Genomic DNA, 6,000 nt, shown 5'->3' on the forward strand with positions numbered 1-6,000 from the left:
GTTTCCTAATATTACTCCCTTTTTTTTTTTTTTTGGGTAAGTACAAAAAATAATAGTAGATAATAGTGGATAAAAGCATCTGCCAAATGCATAAATGTAAATGAATTAATTGGTAGAAAGCCATCTAGCCAGAGATTAGATGGATGGATAGATAGATAGATAGATAGATAGATAGATAGATAGATAGATAGATAGATAGATAGATAGATAGATAGATAGATAGATAGATAGATAGATAGATAGATAGATAGATAGATGGTTTTTAGTCAAGATTTTTGGTCAATAAATGAGAGAAGTAGATACAGTAGTGTCAAGGACTTGTGAATCAAATATTGTTAGAAAGAGGAAATAATTTTTAGCACCTGATATACAGCACTGAGTGCATATGGAAATTAATTATTTGCATGTTGCAAACATTAATATTGCCATTGTTGTTTTCATATGCTAAATTTGTTATAATCAAAAATCTTGTTTCATAGCATTGTGTAAAGAAGCACGGTAGTGTGTAAATGTTGGTGTGGTAATGCACAGTGGATGATGCATTGTGCATAATGCATGTTGCTGTAATGATGAGCAAAAATAAGATTGTCTACTGTTTTCTAACAATTTGGTCCATTTTCTTTGTAATAATATGTGTTAGTTTAGGGCAATGGTCACAAAGATTAGATTGCAACACCCCAGCAGGAAGTTAGAGCTTGTGGTAAGGATGTTCTTGCTGACATCTAACAACTGGGTGTTGGGTTAACTGGCAAATGAAAAACATGTTTACCACGGTGTCCGGATACTTCACTAGTAGCTTTGTTTGGAGGCAGAAAATGAGAACTTTTGTTATTATTCACGCCCGGATATATATGGATATGTCTATGTTGGAAATTTTGATCTGTTTTCCAAAACCACTTGTTAAAGTAACTGCTCTCCACTGACTGAGTACAGCACTGTTGTCCAATGTATTCCTCCCTTTTTTGAGCTTTGAGTAACTCTCGAATTCGAATGAAAAGTTAGTTTAGAGCATTAAAAAAAAGTTTAGAGCATTTTTTACTAAAAAAATAAATACAATTAAATTAAAATATGTAGAGGTTTTGCACGAACAGCCATTAATTCCCACATTATAGAAATGCAATATGATTGTGGCAACTGTAATTGTCCCTAAAGTTTACTGTTACTGTGTTTATTCACAAGATGGCAGTAACGCAATTGCATAGATAGGGCTCTTTGTAAATCAGTGGTGTCTTTCTCAATTTGAAACTGGATATATATTTTTACATTCACAAACATTAATAATGGGCAATATACTGGACACATCATCTCTCTCTTGAGGCAGGCACTCTGACTTCTCACTAACATCTCAGTGTGGAGTAATACATCATTTTCTAAATGGGATTCTAGATTAAAACGTTTTTTTTTTTTTTTATTTACATAAAAATTAGCAATGGTTCAAAGCATAAAGGTGCATATACAGCAGGGAACAATATTATTTATTTACTTATTTTCATTAAATGGTCGTTTTTCCTGTGAACTTACAACCAAGCAGATTTTGGACAACATTTTAAGAAAAATCAAAGGTAAGACAATTTGTGACATGGTTGTGGTTAAATGATTGTTAATTCCCTTACAAATAAATAAATAAAAAGCCAGATTTGCTTCCACAGTTCAGTGCATCCATTAAAGCACACATGGCATTCTTAGGAATATTCTCTGATCATGCTGGGACAGATCATCAGGTTTTGTACAAACTTGTGGAGCCAGTTTGAGTACATGTTGTCATTTAAGGAACATTTCACCACAAAATTACAATTATGTCAACATTTACTCATCCTCATGATGGGTTGAAACAACAAACCTCAGTAAAAGACGACTGCATTTTCAATAAAGGTTTTTTATCTAGACCTAAAAAGCAGATTTCCCATCAAATTACTATGTTATCAGTGGTGTCCAGGGCTGGATTGGTAATCTGGCATGCCGGGTATTTTCCCGGTGGGCCGATACACTTTGGGGCTGATCAGGGGCGGACTGGCCATCGGGAGAACGGGGCCGGCCACGAAACGGGCCGAATGGGCCACGATAAACTTAAGTTCACACTGCCAGTGACACGCAGCGACAAAACAACCTCATCTCATTAATTTAAAATGAGAGCTGGTGACTTCTGGCAACATGAGCAACAGCGACCGTTGGCAACCGGATGTGGCCGTGTCCAGTGAAGCGACAAAGTTCAGAAATGTTTAACTTTATGCAAATGAATAGCGACTTTCGGAAGTGACAGCCAATACGAGAGAAGATGGTAGAGCTCACGTGATCCTAATATTTTAAAATTAATATTAATTGTAAAGAAACAGTGCTGTTTAGACTCTCCATACACACCACTAGCGACCTAACTGCCAGTCACTGGCGACATGCAGCGATAAAATAGCTGGGAACGTGAATGTATGCAGAACGGGCCACAAAACTGCGCCGCGATATGCCAAAGGGGGTAGCAATATGCAGAAAAGGACTGGGACACCCCGCTCAACAAAATCCTGAGCCGATTTCTCTTCCCAGTCCACCCCTGGTGGTGTCAGACTTTCGGAGCTCACCGTACACAGATAACGCTGTTTTATACACAAAAAACACTTTAATTTTTAATACAAATGTTATTTAAATACCTGTAATTAGTATTCTAAAAGAAAAATTGTTCAAAATGTGTTCTAAAACATAACTGATTTGTGAATCTGTTAGTGTGGGAGTATTTCATGTGTATGTAAGTAATATATAGCTGGTGAATGTGAGAGCTAAAAATGGTGTGATTGTTGTGTAGATGTGACAGGTTAAAGTGTTTAAATTGAGACCAATGTGTACAGTGAAATGTGATATCCTGATGTCTTTGTAATATCAAATCACTTTATTGTCACACGACCAAGTGCAACAGTGGGTGAAATTCTTGTGTTCAGTTCCGAGCAACATAGAAGTCATGAAAGTGACGAGACATATACTAATTTACAATAAACAAAATATTTACACAACACAATTATAATAATATACAATGTACAGTAAACAATACACACAATATAGAATACACATACAATAAAAATACAAAAAAGTATATAAAGTGTATCAAAAAATAAAAATATATAAATATATATATACAGTAGTTGTATTGTGAAGAGATTATAATTTACGACAGTCCAGTGTGAGATGATAAGATTAATAAAGTGCAGTGCTGATGTATACTGATCGTGAGAGATCAAGTGTTCAAAATTCTGATTGCTTGGGGGAAGAAGCTGTCATGTAGTCGGCTGGTGCGGGTCCTGATGCTGCGATACTGCCTGCCTAATGGTAGTAGTGAGAGCAGCCCATGGCTCGGGTGGCTGGACTCTCTGATGATCCTCCGAGGTTTTTTCACACACTGCCTGGTATATATGTCCTGGAGGGAGGGAAGCTCATATCCGATGAGGTGTCTGGCAGTTCGTTATATGAATAATCACATCAATATATTATTCCAAGGTGGTCCAGTTGCCAGATCTTGAATGAAACGCATCCTACATCCTACACAATCGAAACATCATACAAATTACAAATCATTTGTGACCTCAACCTGGCAACCAAAACCCAGTTGCGCTGTTGATATCTACCCAGGCAGTAGACGCGGGATGTTAAATCAAGCATCACTGGTAGGGAGAGGAGAAGACTCAGCTGGTGCTCCGGTGAAAAAACTAAATATACATGTACATTTAACAACAGCTGGATGGAAGAATTTAATTTCATATCCCGAAGCCATATCGACAATGCCCACGCCTTTTGCAATGTGTGTCGCACTGATTTTAATATCGGACACGGTGGGGAAAATTACGTTACTCAGCACATTAAATCACAATGGCACAATTTGTATGTATTTAGCCTGCCTCTGCCATCCAGCACCCCACTTCAACTCTCCCGGATTTGTGTACCCAAAGGTTGACAGATAACAGGCTGTGTGTGTTACATGACACAAGATTAAACAACTCAGGCAATGCGACATCGGAAAGTACCTCCTACTCTGTATCGAGGAAATGTATCCGATTTCTGATCCCTCTGTCCTCAACTATGGAGAACAGCTGGTCCTCCAGGGTCATGAATTCCATAATTTTCCTCGTAATTACTTTGGTCTTTTCGCTGCTCATTCCAAGGAATGATAGGAGAGGCTGCTGACTTGTGGCTGGCTCTGAGCTCTGGCTAGCTTTAGCCGCTTTCCCTTTTTAGCTTCTTTTTTTAAAATGGGCATTTTCAGCTGGGTGATGGTGTTTTAAATGTCTAATTAGGTTTGTTGTTCCAAAAGTTATTGTGGTGGTTTATGTATTCTTCACTCACAGTGAAGATCTTCCACGCCAATGACATGTTTACGTGTGGCTGTGACGGTATTGCCTGCGCAGCTGGCAACAAAACGGACCGGCTTGGAATCGGAAAGACGTGAGGCTGACCGGCCGGTCCGGCAAAGCATGCTGAAAATCGGCTAATTCCGGTCCCTGGCCGGTCGATCGGTGCATCTCTAATAGTAATTTAACTTTTGTAAGACACTTTTAGTGTTTGAAAGGTAATTTGCGAGGAGGCGTGAGCTATAAATAATATTGATTGTAATTCACACCTGAGGAGACAAAAGACCCCCCCCCCCCCCCGGGTCTATCAATGAGGAATGTGACAGAAAGAGAATGAATGTGAGGAGACTTAATGATCAAACTCAAGTTTTAAGTTAAAACAAGTAATCTGACTATACATTTTCTTTACATAAAGACTTTACTTAATTTTAGACCTACATTACCTTTTGAAAGAATTCTCTTCTGCTCACCAAGGCTGCATTTATTTGATCCAAAATACAGTAAAAACAGTGATATGTTGAACTATTTTTACAATTTATAAGAACAGTTTTCTATTTGAATATATTGTAAAATGCATTTGTGATCAAAGCTGAATTTTCAGCATCATTACTGCAGTCTTCAGTGTCACATGATCCTTCAGAAATCATTATAAGATGGTGATTTTCTAATATGGGCATATTTATAGTGTAGTTTACTCATTTAACCTGAACACATATTTTCAAGCACAAGCATTGTTGATGATAATGAGGCAGAATAAACACTAGTTAAAATATAATCAAAACATTCACATTATTTTTATATCATATTACATATCATATTTATATCATACATATATCATTTAAATACCTTCTAAAGTGCACCAAAACAGCATTTAAATGTAACTAAACCTTGCCTATTAGGACATATTTCAAATTTTAATACTCTGAATCCTGGCTGGGAAGTCTGCAAACAGTCCCACTAGTAAAATATGTACATGTTTATATAAAATAGCATGTCAACTAATGAAAACTAAATGACTTACTAGTCCGAAATTGTATCTTCAGCTGGATCAAGTCTCTCTTCAAAATACAAACGTTCATCGGAGTCCTGCTCTTCTTCGGAGGAAAATTGTAACTCTTCGTCACTATCCAGGAGTTTTCTCACTTGTTTATCGTGTTGTCTTTCAAAAGTGCAGAAAAAGTGAATGACTTTGTTTTTAAGGCACAGTCGAGGGCGTATACCATTTGATTTGATTGTCTCAGCACATTAGCATATGAATGGCGCGCTCTGCTGGTGTGTGTGAGATCACATTAGAGATAATTCGCTGAGCCAGTAAAAACTGTACCTTGCTTTGTTTCATACATATTACATTGCATGATAATTTTTGTTTTAAATGTGAATTGTTTTATTTAAAAGTAGTCATTTTAAGCTTTCTTTAGACATATTTTTCATGTTTGTGTGATAAGTATTCACAGAGTTTCAGTTCATTTTTGTGACGTGTTTCAGATATATGCTCGTGAACCCAGAGACTGCTTACAGCTCACCCTTTTTATTTTCTTTATTTTACAAAAGCACAAGGTTTTGTTGTTATTGTGAGTGTACACAAATAAAAGGAGACCCTTTATAGTCTCTAATGATGTCTTACACTTCTCTGTATGCCCCAAAATGACGGAAAATTTTATGTTGTTTCCGCTGT

This window comes from Xyrauchen texanus, chromosome 18 (assembly GCF_025860055.1).
Source record: "Xyrauchen texanus isolate HMW12.3.18 chromosome 18, RBS_HiC_50CHRs, whole genome shotgun sequence".
In the NCBI taxonomy this organism is placed as follows: Eukaryota; Metazoa; Chordata; class Actinopteri; order Cypriniformes; family Catostomidae; genus Xyrauchen; species Xyrauchen texanus.